Raw genomic sequence first — 15,156 nt, forward strand, 5'->3', positions numbered from 1 at the left:
CATACTTATCACCTGCTTCAAAATTTCTAGGAAAATAATCCTACAAGTTTTGAATATTAGACGATATATTCCCAACTACATTTAAAAACAGAACTTGTCAGCTCTGACATCTCAAAGTAAATTTTATTGACCTACTAACCTGTAACTCTGGGAAGCCTGGAACTAAAAATGCAATAATGGCTAGCAAATACAAGTCTCCAAACAAAGTGTAATAACCTTAAGTAAACTACTGCCAAGCAAAAGTCCTGCAGATCAAACAGTTCCCACGATGCCTTGTTATAGTAACTTGTGAAAAGGTCCCATGATATCTCCACAGTAATGCAGAATAACAGACCACTGCACTTTTGTTTACTTACATAGCTTATCTGCAATCCAGAAATGTATACAGTCAATCCCTCAGATGTAAATCACTTGCCTATGAAATGTTACCTCGCTTGTTAAAAACTTAGCAAACTTTCCAATGATAAACAATGGTTTTATCTTGAATATCAATTGTTTTAAAGCACAAATCTACAATGACTAGGCTGTAAACCATTTCAACAATTAGGCCATAAGTATTACATACAGTTATGAGAACAAAAGGATTACCTAAAATACATGCTGAAAATAGAATAAGAAGTTAGCAACAATGTGTCAACTGCAAGGTCTCCTTCAGAAAGTTATAAACTATGTTTGATTCAAGTGGATGATTCTTAAAGCAAGCTACAAGGTCAATTTCTTACTTTATGTACTTTAAGTTTTCAGGAAAACTTTCCCTTCAGGAGCAACTCACATATTGGATGATGGGTCTAATACAACTGAAAGGTTTTTTGGAATACTATGAACAGCAATTCATCATTTCACACTTTATTTTTCAGTTTATTTTACATTCTCCTATCCTTGTGTATCTGAATATGAACTAAGTGTAGCTATATTTCATTTCCTTCAGAATTTGTTTCTTTCTATCAATATATGATGTGATTACTTAGGCCAAGTTTTGTGTGTGTTTGTTTTTTAAACCTTTTCACTTCAACAGGAAAAAACACTTATTAGGGTGCTTCTTAATGAATAATATAAAAAGAGAGAGAAAACTTGGCTCCCCCCGAAGCAACAGGGTTGAAATGTTTAATGAAGCATTAAACATTAAAAGCATAGAGCATAAAAAGCAAACATCATATTGTTTATCATATTGCTGCTCAAGACAAAAAACTAAGCATATTAAGTTCATTAGACTTCCCATCCCCACCCCTCAAAAATGCACAGCCTCTTAGACAATTCATATAATCAAGATTCAGAGGATTTTTTCCTAAGGAAACACATTTATAGATTTAATGTAAAACATTCTTAAACACTGTACAAGGAAGGAAAAAACTGCTCAGCACAAATTAGCATAAACATTAACTAAATATTTAATTAGTCCAGGTTTCTCACCCAGAGCATTGGAAGTGATTCCAATCTCAGCCAACCAGACAATTTTTGGATCATTAAGTAAAACAGGTTTTGTTCATATTAAGCACACAGCCACACATAGAAAATACAGAGCATTCTTCCCTTTTAGTTTGTTACCTGTACTGTACTCCTCTGCATAGGAAGACGTGAGAGAGTGACCAGCTTTCATACAAGGGAAGTGGGGGTGGGGGTGGAAGAAGGGAAAATAGATATTTCTATTATCTGCACCGAATTGATTTCTTTAACAAATTGTTTCCGGAGAGCTTTCAAGAATCATTCTGGGTCAGTAGGATAGGTCTGTTTCAATGATCAGGCACAGAAGTAAAATTACATGAAAAGCTTCGTTTATCTGAATCAACAGAAGCATACATAATGAAGGGTAGAAATGAAAGCTCTGCAGCAGTCACACAGAAAGCCTAGATAAACCAGCCAGATCACAAGAGGGAAGGCACCAGGATTAATTTTAAAGATTAAAAATTCTAATCATTCTAAAATACACACACACACACACACACATATCTATGTATCCACACATACAGGGGTGCATAGAAAGCTTTGGTTTCTCAGTCTCACTGGTCATCTTAAAAAGATCATATTTCTGGGCCATCAATCAGAATTAAGCTGCTTATGGATGCGTAGCAATTCGGTACATGTAGTTGCCAGTAGCAACAGGGCACACAATTGTGCAGCTTTCCTCCCTCACACAGGAGCAACAGCAGCAGCCGAGGGAGGAGCAGCGGCAGGAGCAGAAGCAGATGGGACAGCAGAGTAGGGGCCGGGCCAAGGCAGGCGAAGGAGCCAAGTGGCGGGGCAATGACAGCAGCAGGGGCAGGAGGCAGCGGCAGCATCAGAAGGGCCAGGGAGCCTGGGGCTGGCGAGGCAGCAGGAGATACGGGGGACGAGGGGCGGCAGAAGCGGAAGCCAGACCTGTAACAGTAGCAGCCGCGGAGACAAGAGAGGAGCAGGTGTCCCCTTCACTGCACACACACACCTCCCCCAGCCGGACCCTGGAGCCCCCCGCCCCTGCCCGCGAGGCAGCAGCTGGCTGCCCGCCCGAGTCCCCGGGCTGCTGCTCCGCCGCGCGCCGCTGTTGCTGCTGTCCCTGCGCGCGGCCCCCGGAGCCCAGCGAGCAGGGTGCGGGGCCAGGGGAGCAGGGTGCGGGGCCAGGTGGGGAGGGGAGCAGGGTGCGGGGCCAGGGGAGCCGGGGGGAGGGGAGCGGGGGGGGAGGGGAGCAGGGTGCAGGGCCAGGGGAGCCGGGGGGGAGGGGAGCAGGTGAGGAGCCAGGGGAGCAGGGTGCGGGGCGAGGGGAGCAGGTGGGGAGGGGAGCAGGGTGCAGGGGGAGGGGAGCAGGTGAGGAGCCAGGGGAGCCGGGGGGGAGGGGAGCAGTTGAGGAGCCAGGACGGCGGCGGAGGGGGCGGGGGACGCGGCTCCTTACCTGGCCTGCGGCGGGACATGCTGAAGCAGGGCGCGGGGCGGGGCCGCTACCGCCCTACAGGGGCGAGGAGCCGGCCGGGGTCCGCCGAGCCGATAAACTTTCCATGGCCCGCCCGCGCGGCCCCGCGCCGCTCTCCCCCGCCGCTGCCGGGGAGCCCCGCGCCTCTCCCGCTCGGCTGCGCTCCAGCGGCTCCTTCCCGGCGGGGCGGCGGGGCGCGAGGCTCCGCGGGGAGGGCAGCGCGCGTGGCCGGGGCGCTGTGTGCGATCCCGCGGCGCGGCCGGGGCCTGCTAATTCCCCCGGCCCCTGCGAAACTGCTTAGGATCGGGGCTGTCAAATCCAGCCCATCTGCTGCAATCATAATCAGTCTCAACTGAATGGCTCTGACAAATCCGCGCCTGCAGCAGGGGTTAGGCGAGCCCGGGGAGGGGAGGGAGGCAGGGGAGAGTGCGGGCTCCTATTGTCTGCTGTGAACTGGGTGCCTGAAAGGCAAGACACTTGGACAGGCAGGCTCCGGGAAAGCTTAGCGCCCTGCCCATCCCCCCGCGTACGGCCAGGGAGCCCACCCCGGCCCCGGGTCCCTCTGGCCAAACGCTTGCTGCTAATGAACTAAACACACAGTTACCTTAATCTGGTTATCAGTTAGCCCTGCACAAGCAGAGCAGCGTGCGATGTGCCATTCCCTCCCCTCGGGGAAAACAAAAAGTGCTGCAAGTGGCAAGTTACACATTAAAACTATCAACAGATCTAGCACGCTCAGAGCTAGCTTCAAGTCAGGGCACTTTTTTAAATCAATGTGTTTTGGTTGGGTGGTCAGTGCTTTAATGGGTAACTTTGGCTATAGTGTTAATAAAGTTGGGGGAGATGTAATTTCTCTGAAGAAGCACTTTAGTCTATTACACTACTACACTCAAAATACACTTGCAAAGCCAATGGTTTCTTAATAAAGAATATAAAACAAGCTCATTGTCTTCAGATGTAAGGGGGGGAAATCGATGGTACAAATTATTGTGCTTCTGTATTTCTTAAACAAGAGGGCTAAACAGTTTGTCAGTTTGGTTGTTTTGTTAAACTGCTTTGTGACTACACAAGTGCAAAGAATAAAAAATGTAGTCTTAAATATTCAGAAATATATAATGAATAAATAGATGCCTTTCAAAATATCCTAAAAAGTTGGCAAACACTCACCAATATAGAAAGTTCTTGGCCCATTCTGCTGGAATTATTTATCAGAAAAGTGATAAGTGATTACAATTATGCCAAATGGGATCTGTGCCAGTCAGACTGCTGGATTGATGAGTTACTCCCTTACAAAATTTAGATAAAAAAGAAACTTTAGACTATTGTAATATGCAGACAACTACAGTACATGTTTAAAACTCCAACTTTTATGAATAAATTCTAAAAAATATTTTAGTATATGAAGAATTCATACAAAAGTATCAGAAAATTTTGCCAAATTGGAGTCAATAAATGCAAGTACAAGTGAACTATGTTCGTTACAACAGATTATATAGGCATCATCTGTAGATGTGGTATATCATGGTACAAAAGGCACAATGGTCAAATTTCAGGGAGGAATAGTGAGTGTAGGGAAAGCAGGAGAAGTGGCGTAGATTTTCTACAGTTTAATTAGAGAAAGTGTTAAGTGTCACAAAAGAAGGAGAACCAATGGATCTCAAGATATAATCTGAAGACAACTAGAGAGGCAGTCAAACACAATGAGACAGGGAAGCTGTTCTAGCCAAACCCCTGGTTTGGTGAGATTAGCGGTGAATATCTGATATATATGGAATTTACAGTGGTGGCATGTTGGTAAAGCCTGCTTTCCTTACAAATTAGAAGGATATCCTTTTTTGGATATACTAAGATGAAAAAAGCTATGATGCAAGCCAAAGTTAATGAAGCAGTAACAGAATGTGAGAAAAGGGCTACCAAAATGAAGGGGACAGAAATGTAGGTATAAACTGAACAGAAATAATCCCAAATTTGAAGTCAGAAAGAAAATGGCAAAGGACCATTAGAATGATAAGGAAGCAAGTTCTGATTAGCAAACATATGCAATAGGTACATCTCTAAACCGATTAGTCTGTAATGTCCCAGGCAGCCACTATCTAGCAGAACATGTAAGCATATACATAACTGTAAGCACAAGTAGTCCTACTGATGTCAAGACCTAAATCCTAGGTACCCACACTGAAGTCATGCAGTTGCTTAATTGCTAGTGGAATCACAGAGAACAACTTTCCCTGTATTCAGTCAATAGCCATCAGTTTTAACGACTGAACATAAAGTACCTTAAGCTTTTGATATAATAGAAATAACATCACGGCAATAAAATGTTATCACAGTTATCAATGTCCCTTGCTTGAAAATAAGCATTTCAGTTTCACCTTGCGTGCCACATATGGTTTCATCTCAGCATGTAAGTGACAGCAGAAGACCATATACTCAACTTGGCAGCATTCAATTTTTACATTTTTATATATAATATTAGCAAATAAGGTCAATGTTTATTTTTAAGCATTTTTAATATTTATTTAAATTTTCACAGTTCTGGGAAATTATCAGGTGCTCAAATAATAACAGGAGAAATTCAGATTTAAAAAATTAAAGCTCTATAAATATTAACACACACATTGTTGACATCACCTCTAAACATCCTTCACTCAAACTCAACAAATACTCGAGCAGCATTTTTCTTACTTTGCCTATCTGTAAATTTTGATTATCATCAATGCAAATATTGTCCGTCCCTCTGTGTGTGTGTGTGTGTGTGTGTGTGTGTGTGTGTGTGTGTGTGTGTGTGTGTGGTGTGAAGTTTCCTGTCATTTACTGATAAAAAGCCAATATATACTTGTTATAATATTCTAAACTAGTGGTATTCAAACTGTGGTATGCATAGCACTGATAGTACACAGGCGACAGTCAGGTGGCTAGTATATGTGTTCATTTAAACTATAGTATCAGCAAAAGCTTCCTATATAACTGCATTGATTAAAATTACAAAGCCCAGTTACTTTTGAGGTTTAGATGTGATATGCTAGATGTGTGTGAGAGAACTGCTGTACTAGTCCATTGACTTTATCTCCAAATTATGGATTGTTAAATACAATGTCATAGAGCATAGAACTTTCTTAGTTTGCATTTCTATCCAAGCTCTGCCCACATTTGCCCAATCCTGCTTTCCCAAAATTCCAATGAAGCTTCTATATCAGGGGTCGGCAACCTTTCAGAAGTGGTGTGCCGAGTCTTCATTTATTCACTCTAATTAAAGGTTTCGCGTGCCAGTAATACATTTTAATGTTTTTAGAAGGTCTCTTTCTATAAATCTATAATATAAAACTAAGCTATTGATGCATGTAAAGTAAATAAGGCTTTTAAAATGTTTAAGAAGCTTCATTTAAAATTAAATTAAAATGCAGAGCCCCCCCCCTGGACTGGAGGCCAGGACCTGGGCAGTGTGAGTGCCACTGAAAGTCAGCTCGTGTGCTGCCTTCAGCACGCATGCCATAGGTTGCCTACCCCTGTTCTATATAGTTCATACCAGTATTTGGATAATCTTACAGTATTGCAATACAAAATAAAAATGTGGTTATTCAATACTACCCAATCTAAATAAATCTTTGCTAAATGTTTAATTATTTAGAGCCCAATCCTGCATCCACTGAACTCAACAGAGGAAGAATGGGCTGTTAATCTATGACCACAACATTTCATAACTAAAAATAGACTACATTATTTTTCTACAATTTACCACAATACCTCAGAAATATTTTTCTGCAAATTAAACTACTTTGCCTGACCACTGAGCTGCTGTTCTTCCTCGTTTGCCTCTTCTCTTTGCAAGACTAATAGTTTATCGGAGTTTCATGTGTATATGAGTTTGTGACTGTAGGATGTATAGGTGCATATACCACATCTTGAATTGGTTCTTGCCCCTGAATCAGGTTTTATCAAACATAAATGTTTAATAGATCATAGAGCACACTTTTTAAAACATTCATGGTTTTTACCAGTGCCAAAGTGCAAAGCTTATATTTCAGAACCCTCTAGACTAATGTAAAACCAAATAACTCTAGTTTAACGTATAAGGAATAAGAAAGATTTCACATGTAAAGACCCAACTTTTGGTAGGGATATAGTCAATAATTGTCCAGTTTGGGATTTTTGTTTCTTCCTCTGAAGCACCAGGTCACTGTTGAAGACAGGACATTGGACTTAGATGGACCACGGGTCAGTTCCAGTGTGGCCCACCACTATGTTCCTAAATTTCTCCAGTGTGAAATCGTGTCAGAGAGACTGGAATCAGGCCTGGTGTTTTTAAATTCATTATCATCCCCAACTCATTCCATACCTCTTTCAAAGTAGAAATACTTTGAAAATAAACCTGATAGGCAGCCAGATCAGGAGTGATGTAGTTCAGTTGTAGTTAATAATATCACTATGACCATTTAACCATAAAGAAAGGCTGCATGGGGGGGAGGGGAAGGGCAGATCTGAAACACGATGCTTTTAATAAAAATCTGAACAAACAGTTACTATATTTAACACACTCCTTGTCCTTTTAAACAATGATTTATATACTCTATTTACACAGGAGTGAAACAGAATTTGGGTGATGTAATACTGGACTTTCAGGTATTATGCCCACAGGTTATTAACAGTTAATTCCCAGAACTCCAAAAATAGATTATATAGGAGTAGATTAGAAATCTCATATAGTGAAGTCATTGGGGAAATAAATTATTTTCACTCTGAGCCTGAACCTGAGATATGTAGAAAGTCCTTAACACTCATTCAGTGGGAACTTGGAGAACAGAGCACTCTGTTGGTTCAGATCTCATATGCACAGGTTCACTATGGACTTGTCTACACAGGGAAATTGCCCAGCATACCTACTGCAGAATGAGCTATTCTATAATAGATATTTTGGAATAGGTCCCACTGTGGATACTGTTCTGGAATAAAAGTCACTTTTAAAAGTGTCCACAGGGGGGCACTATTCCAGAGTAGATACTGTGGGATATCTTAGTCTACTGTAAATATGGAGGTCAATTTCCCAGCGTAGACAAGGCCTATAACTAGAATTGCAATGATTTGAAATCTTCCTATTGATTTCAGTGGACATTGGATCAAGCCAATAAGCACCATCCTGCTCCCACTTAAGTCAATGGAAGTTTTGCTATTGATTTTATTGGGAGTTGGAGCAGACCCTACAAGTGGGTTCCAATTGTGTTTTCAAAAAATGTCTCAATAATGGCTCAAATCCTACCAAGATCCACAATCAGAGAACATAAGTGAAGGGAAATTCTGCATGCCCATGTCTACTAGAATAGAAGCATTTGGCCAGTAGCCCAGGCATTTTAACAAAGTATTCTTTGCAGAAAGGGGAGGACAGTTTCAAAGCGCTTGAAACATAGTTAATGGATTTGATTCTCAGACTACATCTGAACCTGGGGAGCAATTTGCAGTTCATGTAATCATACCCATGCTAGCTTTAATCTAGCTAGATTGCTAAAAATAGCAGTGAGGACTCAACAACACTGGCTTTGGCACAAACTTTACAAGCATGCATGGTATATATTTGCATTGCCTGGGATGTGCCACATGCCTCCACATCCTCACTGCTATTTTTAGTGAGCAGGCATGGTGGGTATGTCTATACAAGCTGCAAATTACATCCCCATTTGCAGTGTAGATATAGTCTCAGAGGACCTGTGTTGGGAGATCTGCACTACCTTAGCATGCAATCTCCCCTCCCTAGCCACCCAGCGTGGAATCCATCAAGTCTATGCGGGACATCACTACAAAGATTTAATTTACCTTAGATGCACTTAGAACAATCTTGCATTGCATGAGTAGGGACATATTATCATATGTCTACAATGCAGCTGGGAGGTGTGATTCCTAGCAGTGGTAGATAGACTTGTGCTGGCTCAGCTTGAGCTAACATGCTAAAAATAGCAATGTGAACATTATGGCACTGGCAGCGGCTCAGGCTAGCCACCTGAGCTTGGACCCAAGTGGCTGGGTGGGCTTGGACTCGAGTACTGCAATGTCCACACTGCTATTTTTAGCACACTAGCAGGAGCTGAGCTAGCGTGAGTGTGTGGTTTCCATGATATACAGGGTTTACAGTTTGGTTCAATGGCTCTCAGCACCCCCCACTATAAAAATTGATCCAGCACCCCTGTTCATATGAGCAAAGGTTTGCAAATTCAGGACCAAGGTGAATCAAACAGAAAAAAAATGGCTCATGTTGTTAACACTGATGAATACTGCTTTATAATTGAAACCTGGCCCCTAGTGGGATCAATTTCAAGAATGTTTAAACAGGTTGGCACTTTAAGTCCGTGAATTTTTCCCCCTGCAGCAGAATATATTGGAATTTATTCCTGATTTTAAAAACTTGACTAGCAAATGGACCACATACCCGGATATGGGTTGCATGACAACACCATTTTAATATTAAGCACAGTCATGACAAATATCATTCCTTAACATAAAAAGGTCTCATACAATATTCACAACTTATAGAAAATGTACCTTGGGTCTAAATATATAACGTGGAGGCAGGAAGTCAGCCAAATTCTTCAGAATTAAAGGAAACTTGTATCCAGAATAGGACAATGATCTTAAATCATCCTTAGCCAGGTTCTCCTATCCCCCTTATACCCTGCAGTGGAGCTAAACAAGAGACCAGATGAGTGACCTGGATGAAGCTAGCAACAGATCAGAGGGTATGTCTACACGTTAATTAAACTCTCACAGCTGGCCCTTGTCAGCTGGCTTGGGCTACAGAGCTGTCAAATTGCAATGTAGACATTCAAGCTCAGCCTGGGCTCTGGGATTCTGCCCCCTCTCAGAGTCCCAGAGTTTGGGCTGCAGCCTGAGCCCAAACATCTAAATCACAATTTTACAACCTCATAGCCTCAGCACCACAAGCCTGGCTCAGCTGACACAGGCCAGTCGCAGGTGTTCAATTTTAAAATCTGTTGCAAAGAGTCTCAGAGTCTACATTACGGCTAGCGGTGTTTCTCCCAGGAACCGGGGTGTTCGAATTTACAGAGGGGATGAGGGCCAAGGGATGAGACTGTGTGGGCGAAGGTAGGCTGTATGGCTCCATAGTAAAAACTGAAAAATGTTTTATGACCATTTTATTAGATTTAACTCATGTTTTTAAATCATCACACAAATTAAAGTTGGCTACTCAAGCCTACTATGAAGTACTACATCTACATCCTTTGTGGTTTCTTGTTGTAATTTTGCACAGCTCTGTTAATGAACGTCTCGAATGCAGTGCATTCATATTTGGGGCTTTTTGTGTGTCCGCTACCTCCAGTTCTTCATGATATGCTCATGATCAGGCAGAAGGTGACTTCTTTCTGAACACAAAATTCCATTCAAAGAATGCTCAACTGTAGCTGCTGTGACTGGGAGTAGCAACAGATGAACTCCAATTTCTTTCATCCTAGGAAACACAAAACAAAGATTGGGTCGAACCACTAGTGATGATAAGGAAGAAGTTGAAGTTAAATCTTCATTCATTCATGGTATGATATTCCACTCTGTGTTCAAAATTCTCTATTCTGTCCTGATTACATAGCAGCTCCATTGCTGGTAGTGCCTCACTCTACTCAGCTGTAAGTGTTTTATAAGACATAGTGGTTGAGTAGAAGCTAGAAATCACTATTGTAGATTTGTAAGACTCAAGTCTGTGTTCTTTTTCAGCTGGCTTAACAAACACTTCTTGTGCTCTTCACTTAAGGATTCAGTATAAGTGCCTTCATTTGTCAACTTCTGGGCTGAATTCTTTGCTTCTTCCAGTACGTTTTCAATGGATAGCTGTCTGATTGATCCAAGGGTAGCTTCTATTGCTGGACAAAGATCTACTACTGTTATAGCAGATTTTTGGATAGCATTGTTTAATGACCCAAGTGGTTTTAAGAGTAGACTTACAAGAGAGAGAATGGCAATAATCTTCTCTGAACTTAGTAGCAAAAGTAGTCAACTAGCTGCACTACTTAGATCTCTCCTATCTTAGTGGATACTTTCTAAAGCCAGTAATAATGGTTTCAGTAATTTAAAGACAACAGCCAAGGATCACTCATGAGAAAGCCAGCAAGTTTTTCCAGGTTGGACTAATTTGAACTTCAGTCCTAGTGTATCTTCTATTTGTTTACAAGATGTTCAGTTCTTTTGGACTCTTGCTGAAAAAAGAGTATAACAAAGCCATTAAATTCATGGCTTTTTTAATGTCTTTTGAGGATTCTGCAGCTCATATTAGTGCTAGTTGGAGTAGATGGTCTCTGCAGTGTGTATAGGAGAGATTATGGTTACACTTTTCTCTGAGGAAAGCTTGTACACCACTATGTCGTCCAGAGAAGTTTGCAACTCCATCAAATGCACAAGTGGCCATCTGTTTGGGGTTCAATTTACAAGCATTTAACTCTTCTAAGATGTCACAGATGCAGCTGATATGTCTTCTGTAACCTGAACATCTAGAATGCATCTACTGGCCTACCATGGACATCAGAATAACGTACTCAGTGACTTAATACTTGATCTCTATTTGCACTGGTACATTCACCAGCCATGTATGCACATTTTTTTAATGTGATGAGATCATTCTTTGCTTTTTCGACTGCTGTGTCTTTCACTGTTGCACCGCATGGTTCTAGCCAGTTAGTTGAGTTTTTTGCAGAAAGATAGCGAGCATTTGCCAATCATGTTTGAAACCAGTATCCAACTTCAGGGTTAACATGCAACAATGCACTTAACATTGGCCTCCAGTTTGTAGTGTGTGGTATCTCTTGCTTAAATAGAAAGTATGATGCAACAGCCTTGTTGGTTCACATAAACTGAGTTGTGTCTCCAGCATTCTTAACAGCCTTATTAAGTACTTCTAAAATTGGCTTTGACAGTGACTGGCTTATAAGACTCTGCATGTTGATGCAGTCCAGAAGCATGGAGTTTTGCAGCCTTTTCATGTAGGTTGTCAGTATTGGCTTGGCTGATCAGTCTGGCAAATCAAGCTCCTCCACTTTTACTATATAAATCCAAGATACACCCACATCTTGAATAGTGTGTGCCGTTCTGGTCACCCCATCTCAAAAAATATATATTGGAATTGGAAAAGGTAAAGAGAAGGGCAACAAAAATGATTAGGGGTAGGGATTAAAAAGACTTGGACTTTTCAGCTTGGAAAAGAGATAACTAAAGGGGGATATGATAGAGGCCTATAAAATCTTGACTGATGTGGAGAAAGTGAATAAGGAAGTGTTATTTTCCTGTTCACTTAACACAAGAACCAGGGGTCACCCAATGACATTAATAGGCAGCAAGTTTAAAACAAACAAAAGGAAGTACTTCTTCATACAACGTACAGTCAACCTGTGGAACATTTGCCAGGGATGTTGTGCAGGCCAAAATTATAACAGGGTTCAAAAAAGAGCTAAATAAGTTCATGGAGGATAGGTCCATCAATGACTATTAGCCAGGATGAGCAGGGATGCAACACCATGCTTTGAGTGTCCCTAGCCTGTCCCATTTTTTTCACAGTTGCTATCTGGTAACCCTACAAATAATGCATTTTAAAAATGTTAGCCTACTAGGAAACGTACATTTATATAAGTTTCCCAATCACAAATCTAGCATTCTGGAGCAAAGTCACTAAAATATAGTCCAACAAACAAATGTTCCTTTAATGTGTCCCTCCCTTCTCCCTCCACCCCACCCCACCCCACTCATAGATGATGTCCTTGGTCAGTGGAGACCCAGAGTTCAGAGGTGCTTTCATGTGAGTTCATCTCCCACCCTGGGAGCTGTTCGGGGGAAAGTGGGAGGGAAGAAGACATCTTGCTTGTTCCTCCCAACACTCACCACTCACTCTGGCCACTTACCACTTGCTCTGGCTGCACACTCTGGCCAATGTTGTTTGTCATGCTGCCATTCACTCCACCACTCTGTCCCCAATGGCCCTGCGCCATCACCTTCTGCTGCCATCTGCCACTGTGACCTCTGCCAGTCAATCTCTTGAGGTTCCACCCAGCTCTCAGTGATTTCAGCTCTCAGTGGGGAACCACACTGCTACTGCAGGCTGGGCAGTTTCTTCCACAGAAACACTGTCCCACAGCAGGTCTAAGTACTTAGACCTGATTATCAGTGATTTCAGCTCTAGTGGTCACTTAAACCAAAAGACTCCCTATGGAGCCTAATCAGCTCTATCTTTAAATGGGTTGAGGGGCAGGTTAAATAGTGCCTGTGACTCTTAGGCAGAGCCCACACCAGCGAGCAAAACACCTGCGCCCCACCCTCTCTCTCCCCACTGGGATCTGGCATCCAGACCCCCTGCTTAGCGAGGTCAGTTCAGCTGAGGTGACCAGTGCTTAATTTGTAATGAAAGAGGTGCCGGAACTCAGGCAAGTTTGTTACTTTCATAACTGATGTGGCAAGGCCAGAGGTCCCAGGGATATGATCTGCCAGGCCTAGAGTGCCAGGGCTCAGTCCTGGCAAGCCCTAGCACAGATTAAGCACTGAGGGAGATCCCCCTCATTCAGGCAAGCTAAGCACAGTTCTGCAATAAGGATAACATTTGATTACCCCAGCATTCAGTACTAAAGTGATTTGTGACCTAGCACCAGCCAAAATTGATCACTTGGACAACACAGCTCTGTCGCTGTATACCTAGGTAGAGTAGGTGTGTTCATGTAACTACAGTCAGGTCCTGAAGCCTTTCGCCCTACCCCGGCTCATCACTAGCTGTCAGGAGAGAGCTCATTCAGACCTTGCTTACAAATCATAATTTGAAATTATTAGGTTGGCCAATATAGCCGAAACAAATGCACTGACATTGTCATAAACAACTGTATAAGAAAGCTAGTCTTTGTTCACACTTTTCAAACCCATTATGCCTTCTCAGGTACAAGTATTTTATCATATACTGTATATCAGTGGTGAACATGGCCCGTCAGGGTAATCCACTGGCGGGCAATGACACAGTTTGTTTACATTGACTGTCCACAAGCACGGCCACCCACAGCTCCCGGTGTCCGCGGTTCGCCATTCCCGGCCAATGGGAGCTGCGGGAAGCAGTGGCCAGGCCGCGCCACTTCCCAGCTCCCATTGGCCGGGAATGGCGAACCGTGGACAATGGGAGCTGTGGGCAACCGTGCCTGCAGATGGTCAATGTAAACAAACTGTTTTGTGGCCCACCAGCAGATTACCTTGGCGGGCCGCAGGTTGCCCACCACTGCTGTATATGCTTTCAAAGTGCGTATTAATGTTTCAATTTCAATTCAAATTTCCAACCAATGACTAAATTGGCAATACTGTATGTAACAGGTTGATCACTGGGGGTGGGGGGTGTTGGGAAATCTCTGTAGGCTAGAACTACAGCACTAAAAATAGCAGTGTAGATGTTCAGGCCTGAGCTAGAGCTCAGGCTCCGAAGCCTGAGGACAGGGTAGTCTTCAGAACCCACGATCCAGCTCAAGATGCAATGTCTACATACACCGTTGTTTTTAGCACTGTAGTGTGAGCTCTAGTCTGTAGATCTGGGCTCTGAGACTCGCTGCTGTGAGTTGTAAAATGCAGTATAAACATATCCTTAGGCCTAGAACATTTAAAAATGTTACATATTATCAGTGAAGTTGATAACTAATCACATCCTCTAATTTGAGGCAGACAGGGCACAGGCCTGTGTATTGATGGAAGGGATGTTCTTGAGGTTAAAGCACTGGACTGAAACTCAGGAGTTCTGAGTTCAATTCTTGATTTAGCCACAGAGTTCCTGTATGATTTTGGTCACCTATTCTCTTTATATGACTTAGTTGCTCATCTGAAAAATAGGCATACTACTACTCCCTTCCTCCTGCCCTTTGCCTATCTAGCTTGTGAGCTCTTTGGGGCCAGGGGACATACACTGTCTCTCACTGTAAGTGTGTGCATGGCCTAGCACAATGGGACCCTGATCTCAGCTGTGGCCTCTAGGGTGCTACTTTAATGTAAATGATAATCAATAATAATGATGGAGCAAACTATATCAATGCTGGTGCAATATAAAATCAAACAGATACGCTAAGCTAGGTTATTGAATTTATCTTCTATAAATGAAGCCAGTTTGCAGGGAAAGATGGGTAGATCAAAGTCCTATTTACCTGATGGCCTGGTAGCAGCAGTGCTAGATTTCCCACATAGCTAGAGTGTGATTCAATATAGCCTTTTAGGGTTTGCTGGCTCCTTTTCCTCCTAGAGATGGGAGAATAATTCAATCTCCATGCTCATTCAAGTCA

General features: G+C 42.7%; 1 protein-coding gene across 1 annotated transcript in view; it reads right to left on the minus strand.

The window, feature by feature from the left end:
* NCKAP5 (NCK associated protein 5) overlaps positions 1-2,916 on the minus strand; it is a 338,664-nt gene extending 335,748 nt beyond the window's left edge. The window contains exon 1 of the mRNA XM_045033131.1: positions 2,864-2,916. The gene's annotated coding sequence lies outside the window, so the exon portion shown is untranslated. The remainder of the gene's footprint in view (positions 1-2,863) is intronic.
* Positions 2,917-15,156: the final 12,240 nt, after the last annotated feature.

This window comes from Mauremys mutica, chromosome 10 (genome assembly GCF_020497125.1).
Source record: "Mauremys mutica isolate MM-2020 ecotype Southern chromosome 10, ASM2049712v1, whole genome shotgun sequence".
Taxonomy (NCBI): Eukaryota; Metazoa; Chordata; order Testudines; family Geoemydidae; genus Mauremys; species Mauremys mutica.